Consider the following 24,695-nt stretch of genomic DNA (forward strand, 5'->3'; position numbering starts at 1 on the left):
AGTATTTTAACTGATAGGAGAAGAAAAATTAGGAAATATTACATTTCTAAGTAAAAACAGTAAAAGTAAAGTAATAGCCTATTTTTTCAGGCGGGCTTTACGTCCAACTACCAATTAGGTGTCGGTGGACGGAGGCGACTAGCAAACATACTTTACTGTAAATTCCTCATATTAACCATTAAATAAAATCCAAGGCCTAAAGACCGAGAATCGAACCCAGTACCACAATACATATTAGCTTTACAGGTCTCGCCACTAACCGCTCGGCTACCGTGGCGCCTCAAAGATTCTAACTATTGCTTAGTAAATAATTGTTCTTAGTATAAAATAAAAGTTTTGAACAAAATGCAAGCGCCAGTAATATTTTTACATCTTAGCAAACCGTGTTGTATGATGACAACCATTCTCAACCATTGTGCCGCGAAAGTTTTGAAGTGTGCCGCCAAATTTTAGAAGTGCATCCAATAAATATTATATAATTAATGTAGAAGACGATATGAGAGTAGCATTATCATTTATACCGACCCAAATATAAACGAAATTATCAAAAAACATCAAGCTCAAATTTCTCATTAAAAGTTTTCTTATTATTAACTTGTAATTACTCCCTTAATATACATTTACTGTTGTTTTTTGTAGTACATATTATTTTATGACATATTAAAAAATAAACATCAACTATTTTACACAGTGTACGAGTATTATGGTTAAGTAATATACTTTTAAACTTATCTTATTGTTAGTGTACCGCCAAATTTTGAAATAGTTAAAAGTGTGCCGCCGCGACAAAAAAAAGGGTTGAGAATCACTGCTCTAGTTGAACCACCCTGGTCAGTAGACCCTGGTGGTTATGGAAAATGATGAGCAAAAATACAGGATTGAAAACTTGACCAACTTCTGAAGCCAAAAATGAAACCAGGGCGAATAGTATATCAGTTTACATAGTAATTGAGTTTTTAGTTCATACACTGCTCCACAAAAAAAGTGGCGCACTTTAAAAATGCGTTATTTTTTTTTCTCTGAAACTTTTTTGTTCTACATTTATTTTAGTTAGCAAATATAAGATGTATAAAGTTAGGGGAAGGCTAAAATAAAATAAAAAATGATCTAAAAGAAATGAAAACCTTTAATTTAACAAAAAAGTACTTCTCAGCAAAAAATGAGTATTTAGAAAAAAATGTGTTTCTTCCGATTAAAAAAGAGAAAAAGAATTTTAGTAACGTGTATAGCTCGGCTTACTGCATCCAATCTCCTCGGCATACTCCTTATTAAATTTCTCACGAAATCTTGTGTTAATTCCTCCCATATCTCCACCAGAGCACCTCGCAACTCTTCTAAGCTCCTGGGAGGATTATTTCTCCATCTTAATCGCCTACCCAGCTCATCCCAAAGATGTTCAATTGGATTTAAATCCGGGCTGCGTGCTGGCCACCTCAAAACACGAATGCTAGTGTCCTGTAGATATTGAACAACACAGGCGGCAGTGTGTGGTCGGGCATTATCTCGCATAAAAATAAAATTCTCCCCAATAAATGGTGCATAGGGTATCACATATTGCTGCAAAATTTCCCTCACATACAAATCTGCATTCAAGATTGTCCTGTTGAACACGTGGAGCTCAGTCTTAGCCTCCATAGAAATCCCAGCCATCACCAGCACTGAACCACCTCCGAATGGTAGTCTACCAGAAATATTGCACGGAGCGTAGCGCTCCCCAGGCCTTCGGTAAACTGGGTAAACCCATCAGGTGCATAGAGAGCAAAACGGGACTTGTCTGAAGTGAGAACGTTTCTCCAATCGTTCTCAGACCTGTTGCGGTGTTCCCTAGCGAACTCTAGACGGGCTCTCCGATGGTCTACGGTGAGCAATGGTCCCGTGGCTTGCTTCCTAGAGCGTAAATTCATTTCAGCAAACCTTCTTCATACGGTTTCGGCACTGAGTGAAACTCCACGAACAGTAAGCAGTGTTTGAGCTGTTTCAGAAGCAGTTGATGTACGATTTCTTAGAGTGTGAATTCTGATAAATCGGTCATCAAGTGCTTCTGTGGCTCTTGGTCGACCCGAACCTTGTCTGCGAGTGCAGAGGCCTGTCTCCTGGTAACAATGGATGGCTCTACGGACGGTGGTCTCAGGCAACCCTAACGTTCAAGCTGCGTACCGCTGACTCCGTCTATCCTCAACTAATGCAATAATACGGGCCACTTGCTCTGCTGTAATTGAGAGTTTGCAATGCTTTCAGCTTGAAAAAAGTCGAAACGCAACTGTAGAGGTCAATAAATTTATTTACTGTTGAGGTAAAGTTCATGTTGTTGTTTACACAAAAAGACTGAAGGGGATTAAACGAGGAATTGCTTCTCTATTTACGTGAAACTTTGGGCCTTGATTCGATTAATTGTTCCCTGACAGTTTATGAAAACAAAACTAATAATCTTTGCCCAAAATGTGATAAAACAAAAAATAAACGCTTTTTTCAAAGTGCGCCACTTTTTTTGTGGAGCAGTTTATTTGGAAAAATGTGCCTCGATGATGTAGAACTTAATTGGCTAAACTAAACGTAGGTAAAAGGTAACCTCTTTCAAACCTTTTTTCAAAATTTCAAAAAAATAACTAACCTAACCTATTTCGGAAATGCGGTATACGATCTCCGTTATCCTTTTTACGTCTCAGATCTTTTTTTCAGCATTTTCTTTTTCGAATCAACTTAAATAATTTTCCTAGCTAACCATTTATTCCCTAAAATTATTTTGTTTGTAATATTTCGGTTTAAAGACATAGGTTGTTCCATTTTGGTATAAATGGTTATTACGTTGCAATTAGGATGTCATCAACAGAAGCATACGAGTATATTTCACCTGATGTTTTGATTGCATCATTAAAAAATTTATTATTTTCATTTTGTTTCTTGGTAATGATTGTATTGTTTCAAGGAAGAAATTGAATGTAATTCTCTTCTTTTTTTGTTAAAAGAAGGATGTCACGTTGTTATGGTGTCAGGTTTGCCACCATAATTAGATAAATTGTTTCCTTAATAATGATTAGTTTTCTTTTTAAGAAAAAGGAATTTCCTTATCGAATAAAAATTACAATTATTATCTTTTTTAGAAAAAGTAAAAAAAAATTTGTGACACGAATTTCCGATGTTGGTTGTGGTTAATAAAAATAAATTGTCTATAATGTGCGACGACTTGGACATCTCAGGTGTTCAAATTTCTGGTTGAATTCCCACAATTCCGACATAATCTATGCCCAAAAACCTTTCGAACTCTTAAAAATTTTACTAGGTTCCATTATTGATTATTTAACAATAATATTTCGAATAAAAAACATACGAAAACAATGTAATCTAAACTACACTCAGACAGTAAGCGTAATGCGAGGCGGTAACAGTGATTGAAGTTGAAATATCAACACCATACTGATTAAATCTACCTCTAATGATGCATGAAAGTTCGACACCGGTCAAGGATGCAATACACGTGAATGCTATGAAAAAATCAATGCAGTCCTAGACCACTTTTTCTTAGTAAATAGTTATTTATTTAACAAGTGTGGAAAGTAGTACTTTTCCTCACGCGAGGCATGGTTTGCACGCACGAGCGAGCGAAGCGAGGCGAGTGCAAGTGCAAATTGCCGAGTGTGAGGAAAATACTTGACACTCGAGTTAAATATTATATTTTTTCTGCAACCATTAGATTTATTAAGTAAAAAAATTAAATATTTCATTTTTACAGTCTACAAAAAGTAATTTATTTATTATAAACATTTATTGTTATATTACAATTATTTACATTACTTACGTATTCACATTACTTATTACATTTTCTGCTGTTTCTTTTATTGATGGAGGAGTGTTTTCTAAACAGGCATCACTAGAATCCATTTTAAATTTCTATAAGGTAACACTATAACCTTTTTAACTGTTATAATTAAAAATATCTAATTATTTATTAAAGTATTATTTTTATTTCTATATTCCTTTCAATTTTTATTTTATTTTTTAATATTCGTTTTTTAATTATTTAAATAAAATAAATTTAAATAAGCTTATTAGAGTTTTACAGAAAATATTTAATAACAAAACTTCTTATATCAAGGAAGCACAATAAAGTTTTTCCACTCACTAGTGAGGAAAGTGACACTAATGGGAATTTTTCCCCACTAGTGTGGGAAGTTGGGCATTACACAGCTGATTTTAATTGAGTAATGAGAACTTCCCTACATGGTTGCAGAAAAAAATCATTTTTTTGTTACCAAAAGGGTCGTTGTAAATTAAAAAAGAGTAATTAGATACGAGTGTTGCGTTCGAAGTATCACATGCATCAAAAGCTGTTACATCTAATTCTCTAACGGCTTTATTTGACCAATCAACTTGTTCCCATTAAAAAATCAGATTCAACAAAGGAAAAAAAATCATCATAACAGTTCACTGTTAACAGAATATTTCGGCCTACAATGCTGCATTGTATAATAATAATTGAACACATCTGTGCTCAAAGTGTGGTGCCCTAAAAAACACCAAAAGATTTAAATAAATAAAAATAAAAATAATATAAACGGATGTAAGGAAGAATTTTACAACTTAAAACATAATATATACACGCGGTATATAAACATTTGTAAATAATTATGTAAAGATATGTTCTTTGTTTTTTACTTCTATTTCGTGTGGAGGCACAAGTCTGGTCCGGTCCCTAATTGGTCAGGGATTCCTCTAAGACTTCTTATTGCCCTGCGGCTGAAGCCCTCTATTTATACACCCTCCCACCAAAATACCCTCTTCATCACAAGCAGACCATCAATTGACACCTTCAACTTTTCTAAAACTATTTACGATAACTATAAAAACTGTATGTTCTCTTCATCTCAATTAAGATAACTCTAAAAAAAAAAAAAAAAAAAGCAAAAGCAAAAAAAGAAGTTAACTCACAAGCGTGTTAACATTATGTAGCTGCTATAAATCCTTCCGCCTTGAAAGAAATATTTTGTTGTATAAACCATAGGCATTGAGGATCATTTGTTTAAAAAATATCTTCTACAGGTTCACTATGTACATTTATATGTAGCTAAGTATCAGATGTTGACAAACTAAATTTACATTTTTTTCGTATAGGGTTGAAACGAAATACCGTTTATTAAGTAATGATAATGAAGCTATTTGTTTTCAAAGTTATTACAATAGAAAGATGAGACGCATTCGTTTAAATCCCAAAGGCACAAAATTCAATATAATAGCAATGGTCGAATATGGTGGAAAAAAATCAAATTTGACTTTAATCTACAAATTTACTCTCGACAAGCTCTTTACCTCGACAAAAGACTTACATGGAATCCTAAGACACAATTTAAGAAGAACAGAACTCAACAGACGCTCCGACAACTGAAAAGACTACTAGACAACAGATCAAAACTCACTCTAGACAACAAAAGACTTATTTATGTAAGTACGATTTAATGTATTTAATGTAAGTCGTACATTAAAGCCAGTCTGTGCCCAGGACATCGAACTGTGGAGGTTCAACCAAACGCTCAAATCTCTGCAAAGGATCCCAGTCCTTGCAGTCTAAAATTCTTCGCTCTAGAGTTTGACGCTCCTTTTCTACGTCACCAATCAAACCATTCACACAGACTTTGAACATTCCTTTGCGTGCAATACAAGTGGCTGAAACACGATACAGAAAATTTCATCTTAACATTCAGTCAAATCACAATCCATTCATCTATCTTCCAGAACATTTCCAGACAACTTTCCTAGACGTCGTCTTAAAAGACAGTGTGGGCCTCGCGATCTCCTCTCTGATGAAGAGAGTCAGTAGAATGTAGAATGTTATTGGAGTGTAACCGCTGGGTAACTTCTCCACTCTGATATATGCGATATGTTGCTTATTGTTACCCTTGTTGCTTATAACACAAAATGCGTTGATTGTAACTAAATAAATGATTTAAAACAAATTCTTGCTAAATATATTTTTCAAATTACACTTTAGGTGCAATCTAATATCTAATAGGCACTTGCTTGATATGTATAAAAACCACTTTAAAATAGAGTGAAGCCGTTTAAATCTAAACGAAGGTAGAGGGAGGAGCTAAATAACGGTTAAGTGTTGTAGGATTAGTGTTAAATAATATTGGTGCAGATATTTTAATAACCTATTTATTTCGCTTTAAAATGACGCCATCTTCCTGAATGCAAATTATAACTTATTTTTTCTTGCAATAATATATATATAAGTATAATCGTCTCAGTTCACGACGCCTAATTGGTAGATAGACGTAAAGCTCGCCTGAAAAACTAGGCATTACTTTACTTTATATGTATATATACATATGTATGAATTATCAAATATGTGATCTTTTTCTAAATAGTTTAATATCTTATTTTACGAATAATATAATGTTAACTTCAACATAAGTATAAATTAACTGGATTCTGAAATTCTACTCAGCAATATTCTTTATACATGTACTTAAAAAAAAGGTTTGTACATTATTTTTTTTTTGCCTTAAAAGCATGCAGTTTGATTTACTGTACAGATAAGACGTTTTTATTTTTAAATGTTTAAAAATGTTAGGTTTTAGAGAGAAAACGTGTTATACAGTAACCAGTAAGCGCTGCTGGACAGGTGACAAACGTTCTAACAGCCTGAAGCTATCACTATTTTATTTTTAATTTAAAAAAAAACATTCTGCATAATTTATGTAAAACATAATTATATAATTTAACATGTTGAGGAAAGTATACCAGGTGTATTTAGGTTGTATAAAAGATTAATCTACTAAGTCGCGCATTTGTTGAGGCTGTAGGTTAGAAAAAGTTAAGGAGTATGATTGGTTAAATTAAACAAAAAAATTGGTCTATAAGTGCGAAGAATTTTGAATGAAATTATATTTGTGACGTTCGAGAGGATTTAATTAAGCAAATCAATAAAATTAATCCAAAAATCTGAGTAATTTGATCATTGTGAGATATTTCTAGAAATGTATTTGGAATGGTTTAAATTAATAACAAATATTTCACAGGAAGGTGGTTATTTAAGTGGTTAGTTTATACTGGCTTCCCAACTGGACATCCGCTCTTTGAGTCCAGCTTTTGGTCTAGAGATTTTTTTGTGAAGAGCTTCTTACAGCTTCCGGTGATGGCCACTGTATCGAGAGATCCCTGAGAAACTAGCCGGCTGTGTACTGAGAAAAGCTCTGGGCGCCACGGTAGCCGAGCGGTAACAAAGCTAAGATGTATTGTTGGTTTAGTGGGTTCGATTCTCTCGGTCTAGGCCTTGGATTTTATTTTTATAGTAGTAAAGTACGGATCTGTGGTTACCCAAGGGAATGAAACATCAGCAGAGGTTAAAAGTAGAACAATAAGCGCGAATCGATGCTACTTTGGGCTCACCAAGCAGATGAAAAGCAAGCTAATATTTCTAGGGAGACTAAAAATCATACTCTACAAGACACTAATTCGCTCAGTTATAACTTATGGTTCGGAAACGTGGGTTTTTTCTAAAACAGATGGAAAAGACCTCCTGATTTTTGAGTGAAAGATTTTAAGAAGAATATTTGGACCAATTCGGGATGGCCAGACTTGGCGAAAACGCGCTAAAACGGAAATCTACTCTCTGTACAAAGAACCGGACATCAGTAAAGTGAGAAGTGATAGGCAGACTAAGAGATGGGCGGTACATGTGGCTAGAATGTGTGATGATGACGTGCCGAAGAGGCTTACTACATGGCGGTAGGAAGAGTTACGTTGGCTGGACGGAGTGAAGGAGGATGCCCTGGCGTTGCTGGACGTACGTAACTGGAAAATGGCTGCCCAAAATAGGGAAGACTCTAAGGTTCGCTAGACGGACCGTCGCGCAAAATAAGAAGAAGAAAGTATGTTTGTATCGCTTCCGTTCACGATGGTACTAATTAGGTAGCTGAACGTAAAACTCAACTGAAAAATAGACTCTACTGAAGCGCCTCAGATTACAATAATAATAATCAGGGATAACTCATGCGGCTTTAGCAGTGGAGTTTTTGAGATCTTGGGATGAAGACGCAAGGCTGCTGCCTGCAGCTACTCTCTTTGGCCTAAAAGTTCCGAAAAAAGAGGATATCCTACGAAATAATACCATTTCTACGCCACAGAGTTCGCTCAGTGCTAGCTGCCGAATAACACCCGAGATCCAATATCTTCAGTCCTGATAACTAACTCTAAAAAACTAGTCTCTCTGAGACACCAAAATAGGCAAGAAAATGAAGCGTAAAAATCTCGAGGAAAATAAATAAAATTATCAGAGCCGTCTTTTTCAAAAATAATTTTCCATTTTCACGAATTTAGATCGAAGTATTCTTACAGGAAAACTATTTCAGGAACTTTATTAGCTTCATGTTAATTTTCATTATTTTCCGAAAATTTAACCTAATTCATTTCTTTTCACCTCAACTCATTATTAAAAAAAAGATCCAAATTGTAAGTGAACCTGTCTTCAAATCAATTAAGTAATTTTAAACAAAGTGCTTATCTTCTACATTTCAACCAGCAGAGACCATGAAGAATGTCTAATTTAATGTGGCAATGACAGGACTCAATTTATCAAACTGGCAAACCACCGTCGTCTCTAATACTATAATACAGACATCAAGAACTCTTAAACTCATTAGAAGTTAGAACTTAGATACGGTAAGAGATTAGTTATTTTCTCTAGAAAATGATCATTAGGCTACAATATGGTGGGCCCCCCCACCAGTCCACACTATTTGGAAAAATTTACTTTCACAACAACACTCCTTTTAAAATTACCTATCAACTTCGCTCTTTATATCCATAAGAAGTAATAATAATAACAATTTAACAACATGAAGATGGCCGTAGTAAACTACAAAGTAAATTGAGCACACAATCATCAAGTTAACGTTTTTTATAGTTTTAAAAAGATAAAAACCTGCAAAACTAGGCTGAGACTGGCAGCTTGTTAACACTCACTTTGGCACTATAACCTCTCTTGCTGGTTATCCCTGAAACAAAATAAATAAAACCTTAACTAATAAATACTTTTATAGTTTTTCGGCAATTTTTTATTATTATTTATTTTGTACTTTCTAAAAAGAAAAAAAATGTTTATTTGTAATAACTGCACTTAAAAATAAATAAATAAATAAATAAGAAATCTGATATGTCACGTCATTTCGTAGGAAGATTTTAGAAATAAACGTTGAATTAAAAATGTGCGGTTTTACAGTTGTGTAAAGGATTGATCGTTGAAAAAGTGCATGAAAAAGCGTTTTTTGTTGTTCTTTTAGCGCTTATTAGTGCTATAATCAGCGCGTTGGTGCTATAAGTAACAATGATAACAGAGTAACAAATGATAAGGTAACGAGTGGAGAAGTTACCCCGTGGTATCACTCCAAAACACTGAATAAATAACCACTCTGTTCACTAGAGAGGAGATCACGAGGCCACTGTCTTTTAAGACATCTTGTCCGGGTTATCTGGAAGAGTTCTAGAAGAATGATTTTGAGCTAGAGCATTTATATGAGATTGCAGGTCGAAGTGGAGTTTTCTGTATCGTGTTTTCAGCGACTTGTGTGACGAAAGGAATGTTAAGGTGAGTGTGTGTAGTCCAGGTTGGAGTGGAGACATAAAATGGAGTGTTTACTATAGTTGGAAGTATTTTACGAGGGTCGTTTGAAAAGTCCGTGCAAAGTCAGAGAGATAGCACCACTGGCGCGTATCTAGGTTATGTTTAGTTAGTAGCATCTCTTGGAAAAACACACACCAAGTTTCAGTCAGATCGGTCTATTTCTTTGTGTTTGGCATTCGTTTGAATCGAGGAAGTCGAGTGATTTTCAAAAAATGGACGAAAAAGAATTTCGTGTGTTGATTAAACACTACTTTATGAAAGGCAAAACGCCTCAGGAGACTAAAGAGAAGCTTGATAAACATTATGGTGACTCTGCACCTTCGATTAGAACAGTTTATAAGTGGTTTCAAAATTTTCGGAGTGGCCATATGGGCACAAGTGACGCTGAACGTTCTGGACGCCCTGTTGAGGTACATCATTGATAAAATCCATGATATGGTGATGGATGACAGAAGAGTGAAGGTGCGTGAGATTGCTAGTGCGGTGGGCATCTCGAATGAACGGGTACATAATATTTTGCATCAACATTTGGACATGACAAAGCCATCCGCAAGATGGGTGCCGCGATTGCACACGCTTGACCAAAAACGAAATCGTGTGAAGTGTTGCAAGGACGGTTTGCAGCTGTTCCAGAAGAATCTGCAGGACTTTAAGCGTCGTTTCGTCACTGTGGATGAAACATGGATACATCACTACACTCCTGAGACCAAAGAACAATCTAAACAATGGGTTACCAAGGGGGAATCTGCGCCAAAACAGGCGAAGACCGTTCCTTCGGCCGGAAAGATTATGGCGACTGTCTTTTGGGATTCGCAAGGAATAATCCTCATCGACTATCTGGAAAAGGGTAAAACTATTACAGGTGCATATTATTCATCGTAATTGGACCGTTTGAAAACCGAGCTGCAAGAAAAACGCCCACGATTGGCCCACAAAAAAGTCCTTTTCCATCACGACAACGCACCAGCTCACACCTCAGCAGTTGTGGTCGCAAAATTAATGAAAATAGGGTTCCAACTCGTTTCACATCCCCCCTATTCACCAGACTTGACTCCCTCGGACTACTATCTGTTCCCCAATATGAAGAACTGGCTGGCGGGAAAAAGATTTTATTCAAACGAGGAGGTGATTGCAGAAACGAATGGCTATTTTTCAGACTTGGACAAATCCTATTATTCGGAAGGGATCAACAAACTAGAGCAGCGTTGGACGAAGTGTATAAGCCTAAAAGGAGACTATGTTGAAAAATAAAAAAGGTTTACCCCATAAAATTAAGTAGTTTTTATTTTTGCACGGACTTTTCAAACGACCCTCGTACATTGGGCTAATTGGATCACAAAATTCTGAAAATAGACAATTTTCTCTAAGCCCTAACCGTATATTTTATGAGGGAAATTCTTTAGTTAGAATTATGTGATTAATAGCAAGAGAAGGTGTTTTAGTTTTTCTCTCAAAATAATTATAAGAAACTTCACAATCAATCTACACACAGTACACAGGAGTTTAACGAGGCACACGAAAATCTTGTGAAATAAATCACGCGATAAATAATTAAATAAAATGAAAGTAATAAGATAAATCAATTAGAGTTGCATGTCACAGTGATTGTTTTTAAATGACAAGCGAAGCGTTATACCCAACTTACAATACCATCACGACATAGCCACCAGCAACCCCTCTAACCATCTGGGACAAAGACTCACTGAGCCGAACTCAGAACTCTCTCCCTCTGGCCACATTCTATTGTCTCTCATGTTTCCCTCGGTATGGAAAGCGCCATAAAATCAATTAATAGCCGTGGGTCATAGATGTATATATATAGAGCACGACGATGCGGTGGAGGAGTTTATAATGTTTAGGCCAAGTTCTCCCCAGGGATGAGAAGCGTGGAGGGAGTTAAATTTAGTTGGTGTGGCTGCCACTTAGCTACGCTCCATTACATCTACACAATATATATATATATTAAACCCGCCCTGTACCGCAAACACATAGACAAACGGACGGGCGGAACCAAAACACCATATATAATATGTCGCTTCTAATTCTAAAAGCGATCAATGTAGGGACCTTATTACCTCCTATTAATCAATCTGTATATCTCTCTCTCTCTATACACTGAACTTGCACACAATTCGACTGCATAATTTCTAATGATGCTGCTGCAATCAATGAATATAATTGTGCATTTTGAAATGATTGTTTTTAAAAATTACGATTTCTGACAGTCACATTTTTTAACAATTCTTTAAGTTTTCTTCATAATCTGAATATACAGGGTGATCCATTTAAAACGCACCAATCGCTAATAACTTTTTAGGAAAGCGTTTTTTCAGCGACTTGTGTGACAAAAGGAATCTTAAGGTCAGTGTGTATAGTCCAGGTTGGAGACATAAAATGGAGCGTTTACGATAGTTCGAAGTATTTTAGATTGAAGAGATTGAATCCTTTTGGAGACTGGAGCGTTTGGTTGAACCCCACAGCTCTATTCCATAAGCCCAGATAGGCTTTAAAGTAGAAGTATAAATCAGTCCTTTGTTGTGCAGAGAGAGTGCTACAATCAGAGATTTGTGTTACAATCAGCGCGTTTTCGCTATAAGTAACAATGATAACAGAGTTACAAATGATAAGGTAACGAGTGGAGAAGTTACCCAGTAGTAACACTCCAAAACACTGAATAAATAACCACTCTCTTCACTAGAGAGGAGATCACGAGGTCACTGTCTTTTAAGACATCTTGTCCGGGTTATCAGGAAGAGTTCTAGAAGAAAGAGTTTTGAGCTAGAGGATTTATATGAGATTGCAGGTTAAAATGGAGTTTTCTGTATCTTGTTTTCAGTGACTTGTACGGTAAAAGGAATGTTAAGATCTGTATAGTCAGGTTGGAGACCATAAAATGGAGCGTTTACTATAGTTCGAAGTAATTTATACTGAAGAGATTGAATCCTTTGGAGATTGGAGCGTTTGGTTGAACCCCCACAGCTCTATTCCATAAGCCCAGATAGGCTTTAAATCAGTCCTTTGTAGTCCAGAGAGAGTTTTGATCTATCGTCCTAGAGTCTTTTAAGTTGTCGATAGCGGGCCGCAGTCTGGACATTCTTAAGTAAAAGAAAGTAAAGTAATTGCCTATTTTTTCAGGCGGAGCTTAACGTCCAACTACCAAATTAGGTGTCGTGGACGGTGGCGACTAGCAAACAATACTTTACTGTAAATTTCTTTTATTAACCATTAAATAAAATCCAAGGCCAAAGACCGGGGAATCTAACCCAGTTTATATACGTAGCTTTGCAGGCCTCGCATGTAACCGCTCGACTGCCGTGGCGCCTTCGTCTCTCTGAATATGGTCTCTCTTCAAAACGAATAAGTAAATCTTTCGCCTGGACATTCTTAATTTACAGTAAATAAAGGGAGTTTTGCGTCACAGAAATCTACTTAAAATCAGTTTTTAGGAAAAGAATTTCAATCAAATTTAATCAGATTAACTCCATGAATCAAAGAAAATGGTCTATTTAGAGAAATGATGCAGATATCTGTAGGAGAGCTGCGAACCACAAAATCGCAGAAAGAAGAAATTTTTGATTTCGGATCAATTTTGAAAGAAAAAACGCGTTTTTTTGCACGATTCACAAAATGGACAAAAATCTATTTCAATATTTGCGAATTCGACTCTACTTCTTCTCACAACGCAAGGACCCACTTATGTACAAGTGAAGTGTCTAAAGAACATAAATATTAAAGAAAATATCCTTAAAAAGAAGTGGAAGATTAAACAATTATTAATAGATCAGGATGAACATAAGGTTAATGATTTCACTTATATCCCGTAGATTCACATACTCAAATTGTTTTATAATTTTCCGTACGGAGAGATAGAACAGTTGGCCAACATTGTACAGGAAACTACCATTACGCGCTTAACTTTATTATTATATGGCCAACTTCTTTCCACTGCCTACTTAATCGGACACTTTACCATCCTAATTGCCGCTTCAGATAGTTGAACTTGTTATGTCATAATTTCCTCCCTAGTTTTTTTGGCCCCTTCAGTGCAGGCCGATGGGTAATTTATTTCCATCAAATCCCCTAATAATTATACCTCTCTTCTTTCATAATTCTTTCCAACTAGACCACTTTACTAAACTATTAATTAAATGTAACTATGTAAACGATAACATTAGTAGATAAAAACGATATAATTGTAGACAAGGACAAAGAGCGCCTCACCATTTTTTTTTTTTTTTTTGTTAAGCCCTTATGCAAGCTCACTAGGGTGGAAAGTTTGTGAGCTTTACCCTTGGGTAGGTTTACTTACTGCTAGATAAATATTATAACCCTTGGGTAGGTTTCCTTACTGGTAGGTAAATATTATAACCAAATAATTCACTAAGTACTTCACTTCCTTCCCAAATTTTTGCCAATAATCTCAAAATTGGCTATGAGGTTAGCGTATTGGATTCCCACTAGTGCTGCACGAGAAACGAGACAAATCTCGGTCTCGTCTCGGTTTTTCAAATATTAATTTTTAGCTACAAAATTATAAAATTGTGTTCTTTATTAATAAATAATCATTACGGGTATTGAATTAATTATTAAAAGATACGATTTTATTATATATGTTCAATATTACTACATCTATTTGACTTCGAATTACATAAGTAAAGTAAGCAAAGTAAAGTAATCGCCTATATTTTCAGGCGGGCTTTACGTCCAACTACCAATTAGGTGTCGCGGGCGGAGGCGGCTAGCAAACATACTTTACTGTAAATGTCTTTTATTAACCATTAAATAAAAACCAAGGCCTAAGACCGGGAATCGAACCCAGTACCACAATACATATTAGCTTCGCAGGTCTCGCCTCTAACCGATCTTCTATTGGTCATTATCAACGCAGCTTGCGAAAATAATCTTTCAGATGGCACTGAAGTTGCACAGATACTAAAAATATCTTTTGCCATTCTAGACAAATTTTTGAAGGAATTCTCAAGTGTTTTCCACCATTCTAAAATGTCAACGTCTACTGGTGCTTGGTCTAATTTGGTATAATTAATTATTTCTGTCTTCCATGCTTCGGTGATAGTTGCTGATTTTTGAGCAAATGGTGCAAAAATATTGATGCAGTCGACGTCGTCGTCAAAAGGTGAATCATCAGATTCTTTATCTTCACCAACAGCCATAACTAATGGAGCGGGAAGTTTGTTGGGAGGTGTATTTTTTATTTCACGAATCGACTTGTTATAGGAGGCAGATATGTTATTTGGGTCTTTCATTTGGCGCGTTTTTAACATCTTTTTGAAATGATATAGAGATATATAACAGTAATAGTAATATATGATGCATTGAAGTGTAAGTAGTTGTCTTCTTTTACACACATTTTCATTACCAATATATAAATTAAAATAATTATTAGAAAATAATAACATTTTTTGAAAAGATTATTAATAGCAAACCGCTTTTAATACTTAAACAAAAATTCAAAAAACCGAGATATATCGACTAGTCCTAGACCGAGACCGAGATTTGAGCGACCGAGACCGAGACCGAGATCAAGACTGCATAAAGTCTCGCCTCGTCTCGGTCTCGTTCAGCACTAATTCCCACGCAAAGATCCCGAGTTCGAATTCAGGCTGCTGGCCCTTAGTTTTTTTTTTTTATAGCAGCTTCTTAAAATTCACCGCCCGGTGATGGATAGTGTTGGCTGTAACGAGAGAACACTGTCGGGAGGCCGGTAGAGCACTAGAAAAAGCTCTGGGCGCTAATAACCTCAGATATTGACGCGCCTTAAGTCATAAAATAATAATAATCGCAACTATTTTTTCCTTTAGATTTTTTTTTTGACTGATTCATCCAAAAGAGAAATTAAATAATTGTCAATTTTCGTAGCTGAGGCTACGCTAAGAATTTAGTATTGTTGGTTAGTGGGTTCGATTCCCGGGGTCTAGGCCTTGAATTTTATTTAATGGTTAATTAAAACAATAAAAGAAATTTATAATAAAGTATGTAAGCTAGTCGCCTCCGTCCACGATACCTAATTAGTTAGGCTTAAAGCGTGCCTGTAAAATAAATTAGGCATTAATACCTATTAATGCCTACCAATTTAAAGATTGATTAAATAATTTATTTAATATTTTTACGTTTCAAACGTCCTTACTATTTTAGTTAAGAGGAAATATTTGATACTTTCAAATTTCGATTTCCTGTATTCACTAGGCAATATCTGTTTCAAAATCCAGAAATCCCCCCAAAAAAGTGTTTTTCAAAAAAACAAGTCTGTCAGTGTATCTAACCTGCCAGTAACTACAAAACTCGCTGGAAGATTAAGTATATGATTTTTAGGTACCATTGTCGAACACAACAGTAAAACTTTTGGATTAAATCGATTATTATCTTCGATTTTCTTCAAAATGACTCCAAGATTTTTCTATAAACTTAGAACACTTATTTGTACGTAAGTAGTTCTACAAGTTTTATTTGAAAATTCAATTAAGGGCCAAAAATTGAGGAAGCTTTTTCTCAAAAGTGCTTTTTTTTAAAACGTAATTTAAGGACACATCACTTGTCATTTAAATTAATGTTTAAATATTTAACCAAAATTCGAAAATTTGAGGAAAATTGGTTTTAACCAGAGGGCGTTTTCGAAGTGGTTTTGTGTAGACACCGCTAAAAGGTAATAAAGACTAGCTCAGTTTTTAGTTTTATTTATAAACTTGGATTTTGCGCAGCTAACGTGTTTAAAAGAAAATAAGGAGTAATTTTACAATTATTTTGAATTTGTTTTATTTCACCTAAGATACAATCGCTAACGATCCTGATTTATCGCCGAACAGTAAATAAATAAAATAAAGAAAACACCCAAATACTTTTTTACCAACAACTTCAAGTCCAATAATAATCTAAACACTCCATAAGGCTACCATCCCTACTTCCTGTACAAACATATATCTGTTTGTATGTGTGTAATATATGGAGTTTAGCTGGAGGCAAAAATATATGTTGAGGTCTCTCTTACTATCTCATTTGTTCGAATATTCTAATGGCAGTGTGTTCATGAAAGGAAAGGAAGATAGAGAGGGAGAGAGGAAAAAAAGAAGGATGAAACCTTCGTGGTCAGGCTAACCTTATAGTTGGCCAGCTGCAACTTTCAAGAACTAGTGTTGAAATATATATCAATTTTAATTAGGTCCTCAGGGTGGTTGGTAGAAATTTCTTTAGCTATAAAAGAATTACTATTTAGTTAAGGGAGGTGGATAAGAAGCATTGGTAAGATTAAAACCACTATGATACAGATCTGACTTCCAATTATGGTTTTGTAAACAGAAAGAGAGGAGACGATTGGAGAGAATGGTGCATTTTGGAGGGGTTAAAGAGAGAAGACAAGAACTCTTAGTATAGCCAACGGGTGGAGTTCTTTCGTTCCAATAGAGAGAAGGGGGGAAAAAAATACATTTAAAATTATGATCAACCCAATTGGTTACTTATACAAACGGATTGAGATAATTAAATTATGGATTCATGTATTGGGACGCCCTAGAGCATGTTCTGATCATTTGCATAACCCAAAATATCTTGTAGAAGAGGTAGAGGATATAGCTCTGTAATCATTTTACCACCCAACATGGCAAAATCTACTCATTTCTCTAAATTTATGCATCTAAAATATAATTCAATTACAAAATTAATTCCGTATAATTTTTTTTATTAAAGTTAATATTTTTATTCATTAAAGAAATGGCAATATTAACCAAAACCTATTTGTAAACTTTAAATACATAACTGAGAATAGATTTGCGGTAAAAAAATTTATTAATAATACACTTATTTAGCCAGTCAATTTGAATAAATTCATTTTATTTAAGGCGCGACAACATCTTGAATCTCAAGGCTGGTAATGGGACTGTCTGGGTGCCCTGAAGGAAATTAGTGACCAAAATAAGGTCTTTCTGGTTTGGGTATCTGGTCATTCAGGACATAAGGGAAACGAAGCGGCCGATTTATTGGCCAGGGAAGGCTCTGCGGGACACTTCGTTGGCCTGGAGCCCTGCTTTGGGGTTCCGAAGTGTGTTAAGTCTGCGACCATTAACTTATGGGTGCAGAGTAGGTCTCAGGTGTGGTGGCTTGCCAAGGCGAAAGAGTTCATCACGGGCTATTCGCCAAGGCTGACCTGCATAATTAATCCGTCAAGGCCGCGTGGGGCTATAAGGATAATTGTAGGACTATTAACTGGGCCACTGCAGGCTCAGAAAACACATGCATCGCATGGACCTGGCAGGTGATAGCCTCTGTAGGTTCTGTCAGGAAGAGTAGGAAACCGCACTACACGTGTTGTGTCAGTGTGAGGGGCTTGACTGGACTAAGGATGTTATTTCTCGGGGTGGAAAAACCAAGGCCTGTGAGCTTTACCCAAGAGCCTGCTCTCCAGCATTAAGAGTCTGATTAAAAGGACAAGGTCTGGAGGGTGTGCTTTAGAGTGAGGGGAGCCACAATAGATCCAAAGGGGTCGCAGTGGCATAGGCCTTGAGGCTCTATCTATCTATCTAACATCTTGAACCTGGATCTATATTCGGTGCACTGCTGGCCTCCGGATAGTGTTCTCTCGTTACAGACAACACTGTCCATCACAGGAGGTGAGCAGTAAGCAGCTCTTTAGGAAGAGGAAATCAAAGGGTTGGTAATCGGATTCGAACCCAGGATCTTCACGTGGGAATCAGTTCGCTTATTATTATTTTTAGTACCGAATTTTCTTTCGAAAGTCAGGATGATAACCTTTTGTCTTTCCTATTTTATAAAATAGGTGAAACCTCTCTTTTCCTCTTTGCGTATTACTTTCTCCGATTTTCCGGTATCTGTCAAAAGTCTCATATGAAACAGTAGCCGTTGCTACCAATCGGACAGCATTTAATTATTTCACTCCTCTGCATTGAGGCAGGTCTCTTCACCAGTGGTTTTTTGTTCGTCCAGGTCCGTTTTACCCACAGTAACTTCCAGTTGGCTCTCCATAAGCCTTGACTATCAAGAGTATAGTGAGATGGCCAGTTGCATGCACTATGCACTATCTTTCCAGCTCAAAGGCTTCAAAAGGCCGCAGGTTTTCAAAAGTAGTGATACCTTGGTTTTGCCACCAATCAAATAAACTTCCAAGAGTTCTGTCCTTCAAAATCGAAAGGAGCCATTCCGGACTACAATTCTAACTTTAAAAACTATCTCTGCCACCACTTCATAACGTACCCACAGACGTGGCTTGAATCTAACTTAACATCAAATCACATGCATCGTTATTTTGAAGAACAAACACAATTTTCAGCACACACCTGTATTTACCTTAAAAATTGCTTTCCAGAAAATTACACAGCAATATTGATAACAGCAAATAAAAAAGGTAGTCCGTAAAAAACAGTTATCCTAAAATTGTTTACATTTAAAAAAAAAATAAATCTTCTTTCAGAAACTGTGATAATGCATTAAAATTAGTGGATACCATATTGCGCACAAAAACAAAAATTATTTACAGTTTAAATTCCTATTTTTTTAAGGAATAACTACAAAATGGAAGGCTCTCCCCAAAATTACGTAGATAACTAGCGCCAATTTAGTTGTTTTTTTTTTTATGAAGTTACCGGAAGGATAATGATATTTCTAGGCGTCCGGTTTTTGAAGCCGATCACAGTTTAGTGGCTAAATTTTTTTCTCAGCCAAACTTTTATTGTCAATTATTTCTCAAACTAGGAATTATTATCAATATCCAATTATAGAGATGAATATTTATTTAGTTCAGTAAAACTAAATCATTTCGGCTACTTCCTTTTTAAATATAAAACTAATAATTTTTGTTTGATTCATTTATTTTTTAAAACAGTCAAACTTTTGTTGAAAGTTTTAAAAACCTGATATTTGATGTCACAAAATGGCCACAATAAAGGGAGAGGTAAGCCTGTTATTAGTTTAGGCTTACGTTTTTTTATTACAAAAAAAAAAAGAACAGTATCTCCGTCTAAAATTGATAGTAAATAGATTTATCATAATCGATGGTGAAGATCGATTTTGGTTTTGTTATAAATTTAATTTTAGTGAACCTAGTCCTCGCTAGCTTGTATCTTACTTTATCTCGACAGAAAACTTGGAATTCTCATATATGAACTTAAGAGAACAGAGGCTTCCAACAACTGAAAAGACTACTAGACAACAGATCAAGACTGACTCTCGACAATGGAAGACTTATTTATCTAAGTGTATTAAAGCCCGTTTTAGGTCTATGGCATCAAACTGTGGGAGGTTCAACCAAACGCTCAAATATCTCTAAAGGATCCAGGTCTTACAGTCTAAAATTCTTCGCTCTATAGTTGGACGCTCCTTTTCTACGTCACCAATCAAACCATTCGCACAGATTTATACAGTACCTTTCGTCATACAAGATGCTGAAAATTTCATCTTAACTTAAAATCTCATCACCTTTCTTCCTAGACAATACTCCCAGACGTCTTAAAAGATTCTTCGTCAATGTAAATTGTTGGTAAATAATGTTTTGGCAACTAAGTTCCCGTTATTTTTAAATTTTAAAATTACGCATGTCATTAAATGTTTTTAGCATAATGTTTTAAATCATTCGAAAAGGGATGTTTTGTCCTACCAGAATCTATGGTTCTTTTTTTCGAGTTAATTTATGTTAATTTTCAGAACATTAAAGGGGAATGTCAAGTTGAGAAAAATTAGCACTTTCAACTCCTCCTTCTTTTTGCTTGCTCGTCTCGCGACGCAAGCAATGATTTCTTTACTGGCGACGAAGAATGGTGTCTGTAAATTAATAAGAACCATCGCTAGGAATGGTTTAGCCCTGGTGAAACAAGATCTTCATCCGCGTAAAATGATGTTGCGCGTATTGCGGGACTGGGAAGGAATTATCCATTACGAATTTGCTTGAACGGAACCAAACGATCAACGCGGAACTCTTATGTTCAACAGATAGAACGACAATAGAGAGAGAAGACCTAATCGGCAACCAAGGAAGCCATTCGAGCGCAAGGCTGCGTGCTGCCACACCCGCCATATTCTCCCGGATTTGGCCCAAACGGATTTCCACTTTCCACCTCTTTCGATCTCTTTCAAAAGCTATGCGCCCAGTTTCATTCAATACTGATGCAGTTGGATGAATTGTTTGAGTCGAAAAGGGCTGACTTCTACCAACGAGGTGTTGAAAATCTTGCTGAACGTTAAGCACAAGAGAGAATACATTATTGATTAATTTTTCGTTAATTTCCATTGAAACAATTTTAAAAAAACGACAGGAACTCAGTTGCCAACCCATTAAATGAACCATCTATCTATCCTAGTAATTTTTCATGAGGTTTAGGGTGTTAGAACTGTTCACTAGAATCATCCGCCTAAGATATGACTAATTCTCTTACAAAAAAAAAAGAAAAAAAAAAGTTACCTATCGTTTTCTCTTTAATAACATGAAGTGGTTTAGAAGTGAAACATTGAATTGTGCTCAAGAGGCACGTAAATTCAACAACTGTAGTTTTCAGGTACCAAGAAGGGAGAGAGAAAAAAGAATCCTCTTACACCAAGTCACGGGACGTTGGCTTTTTGACAGACATCATTGTCTGCACATCACGCCCCTTACGCTCAACCAGAGGGTGGTAGTACATGCGTACAAGAAGGTAATATAGTGAGGGAAAGGGATGACTAGAAAACAACTTATATAAAACACACCCTTGTACTACTCGCAAGCCCCCTGGTGGGCCATTATACTTGTCATTAGAGCTCTTCTAATAAAAGACAGCAATATTTTGGGCCTTATTTCTATTATATTGTTAAAATATTCTGTATTTATAAAGGCTTTTGGAGGACTTTTCTATTCTAATCGTTTATCTGATCCTATCAAATATTATCCACTTCTGGTTTAAATTTTTCTCCTCCAAAAAAACATCAAAAGCATGATTTACTAAACACTTTTTTGACAAATACAATGCTTAACTTAGATTCTAAGTTACAGGTAAATTGCGCTAAAAAGTCTTGTAAAGTTGGCTCACTTGTTTTCTTTGTTGTTTGGATCCGAAAATGCAAAACAAAAAATAAAAAAAGATAATAAAGATGATTGTAAATAGCAATAAAAATGAATTAAAAGAATAAATTATTAGCTAATTCAACTTATTTTTTATCTAAATCATTAAATGCTGTATTTAATTTATTGAATGTAATCTATTCCCGCAGGTGATCATCATCATTATTGATTGATTTATATGGTGATTATTAATAATCACAATGTACTATACAATTATCCAACTTGATATTGGCATATTTATTGCATAATACTTGTATATAAGTTCTGCATTGCAAGTTACAAACTACAATTTAATATGGAAGTTACAAAAAAAAAAAGAAAAAGAAGCAATTACTTCGATTAAAAAAAATAAACTTGTTTACTGTACAATTACATGTTATTGTGAAAGACTTACAGATAGTTTTCAACCGTTAACATTAAGTTTATTTGCACTTTGTTTAGCGTTTTATCTTAGTTTTTTTGTAGATCTAAAACAATATTATTTTATGCCACTATTATTGTTGCACTTTTGTTAATACGAGGGTCGTTTGAAAAGTCCGTGCAAAAATAAAAACTACTTAATTTTTTGGGGTAAACCTTTTTTATTTTTCAACATAGTCTCCTTTTAGGCTTATACACTTCGTCCAACGCTGCTCTAGTTTGTTGATCCCTTCCGAATAATAGGATTTGTCCAAGTCTGAAAAATAGCCATTCGTTTCTGCAATCACCTCCTCGTTTGAATAAAATCTTTTTCCCGCCAGCCATTTCTTCATATTGGGGAACAAATAGTAGTCCGAGGGAGCCAAGTCTGGAGAATAGGGGGGATGTGAAACGAGTTGGAACCCTATTTCCATTAATTTTGCGACCACAACTGCTGAGGTGTGAGCTGGTGCGTTGTCGTGATGGAAAAGGACTTTTTTGTGGGCCAATCGTGGGCGTTTTTCTGCAGCTCGGTTTTCAAACGGTCCAATAACGATGAATAATATGCACCTGTAATAGTTTTACCCTTTTCCAGATAGTCGATGAGGATTATTCCTTGCGAATCCCAAAAGACAGTCGCCATAATCTTTCCGGCCGAAGGAACGGTCTTCGCCTTTTTTGGTGCAGATTCCCCCTTGGTTCTTTGGTCTCAGGAGTGTAGTGATGTATCCATGTTTCATGCACAGTGACGAAACGACGCTTAAAGTCATGCGGATTCTTCTGGAACAGCTGCAAACCGTCCTTGCAACACTTCACACGATTTCGTTTTTGGTCAAGCGTGAGCAATCGCGGCACCCATCTTGCGGATAGCTTTGTCATGTCCAAATGTTGATGCAAAATATTATGTACCCTTTCATTCGAGATGCCCACAGCACTAGCAATCTCACGCACCTTCACTCTTCTGTCATCCATCACCATATCATGGATTTTATCAATGATTTCTGGAGTAGTAACCTCAACAGGGCGTCCAGAACGTTCAGCGTCACTTGTGCCCATATGGCCACTCCGAAAATTTTGAAACCACTTATAAACTGTTCTAATCGAAGGTGCAGAGTTACCATAATGTTTATCAAGCTTCTCTTTAGTCTACTGAGGCGTTTTGCCTTTCATAAAGTAGTGTTTAATCAACACACGAAATTCTTTTTCGTCCATTTTTTGAAAATCACTCGACTTCCTCGATTCAAACGAATGCTAAACACAAAGAAATAGACCGATCTGGCTGAAACTTGGTATGTGTTCTTCCAAGAGATGCTACTAACTAAACATAACCTCGATACGCGCCAGTAGTGCTATCTCTCTGACTTTGCACGGACTTTTTCAAACGACCCTCGTAATTCAAATACAATAACTACACATATTTTAATTATATGCGATTTAATAGTCAAACTTCATATATTAGAGTATATATTAGCTTAAATATAACACTGGTTCATATCAATTTAGTAATGTTGAAACAAACCGAGAACCTCTCGAATATCAATTTATTATCTGAGAAAATTAAAAGAACTATTGTTCCAATTTATAGATTGTCTCAAAGAATTTTTAAGAACAGGTTTTGAGAAAGGATATTATCCTTAAAGAAATAGATCTTTAATACTCGTGTATTAGGGAAGGGATTAGCTATACGGTTAGCGTACTGGACTCCCACGGGGAGATCATAGGTTCGAATCCAGCTGCTAACCCTTAGATTTTCACTTCCTAGGAGCTTCTTACAGCTCACTGTCCGGTGATGGACAGTGTTGTCTGTAACGAGAGAACACTGTCCGGAGGCCGGCAGTGCACTGAAAAAAGCTCCGGGCGCCAATAACCTGAGATGTTGACGCGCCTTAAATCATTAAAAAATAAAAAATAAATACTCGTGTATTATTTAAATGTTTTTTTGAAGCCTTTGATGGACAGAATTCGTAGCATTCGTCTAGAATGTTGACAACAAAATAGTTGGAGCTTGTTGCATGATGATGCATACAGTTACAACTCGTGTGTTCGTAGATTTTTGGCCTAAAATTAACTGCTGTGCTTTGAATTATATTTGCTTTATTCATCTGACTAAGTAAATCAAATTTCTGTTTATTTTATGAACTTAAAATTAAGTTAAAATCATAAAACCAAAGTAAAGTAATGCCTATTTTTTCTGGCAGGCTTTACTTCCAACTATCGATTAGGTTGACGTGGTTGGAGGTGACTAGCAAAAATACAAAGTTCTCGTATTAAATAAAATCCAAGGCTTAGACCGGGGGAATCGAACCCAGTACCGCAATATATCTTAGCTTTGCGGGTCTCGCCTATAACCGCTCGGCTACCAAGGCATCCAGCTTAAAATTACACAATATACTAAAATGATACTTAAAATGGATGCCTACCAAACCCTTTTCTCCGAAGTGGTTAAATTTAAGAAAAAACAAAAAAAATCAGTAAAGTCTACCTTAACTTCCTGCGATTTTTGTTGGTTCTCACAGACAAACAAATCTCCTTAAAACCTGTTTTTCTATTCAGGGGATTTTCTTTTTTGGCTTTCATGTTAAATGTTTTTTTGAATTCTAATTTTTGAAATAACCTCCTTTTTCC

The 24,695-nt window shown here is 35.8% G+C and overlaps 1 protein-coding gene and 1 long non-coding RNA gene across 2 annotated transcripts in view; one reads left to right on the forward strand and one right to left on the reverse strand.

Moving 5' to 3' along the window:
* LOC141447297 (homeobox protein EMX1-like) overlaps positions 1–24,695 on the forward strand; it is a 99,692-nt gene that overhangs the window by 39,114 nt on the left and 35,883 nt on the right. The window lies entirely within an intron of this gene.
* The window catches only part of LOC141447298 (uncharacterized), a 65,719-nt gene continuing 49,400 nt past the window's right edge, over positions 8,377–24,695 (reverse strand). The window contains exon 3 of the long non-coding RNA XR_012454249.1: positions 8,377–8,993. This is a non-coding gene — a long non-coding RNA (uncharacterized lncRNA). The remainder of the gene's footprint in view (positions 8,994–24,695) is intronic.

Source organism: Rhodnius prolixus, unplaced genomic scaffold (assembly GCF_049639745.1).
Source record: "Rhodnius prolixus isolate KJV_2025 unplaced genomic scaffold, Rpr scaffold_7, whole genome shotgun sequence".
NCBI lineage: Eukaryota > Metazoa > Arthropoda > Insecta > Hemiptera > Reduviidae > Rhodnius > Rhodnius prolixus.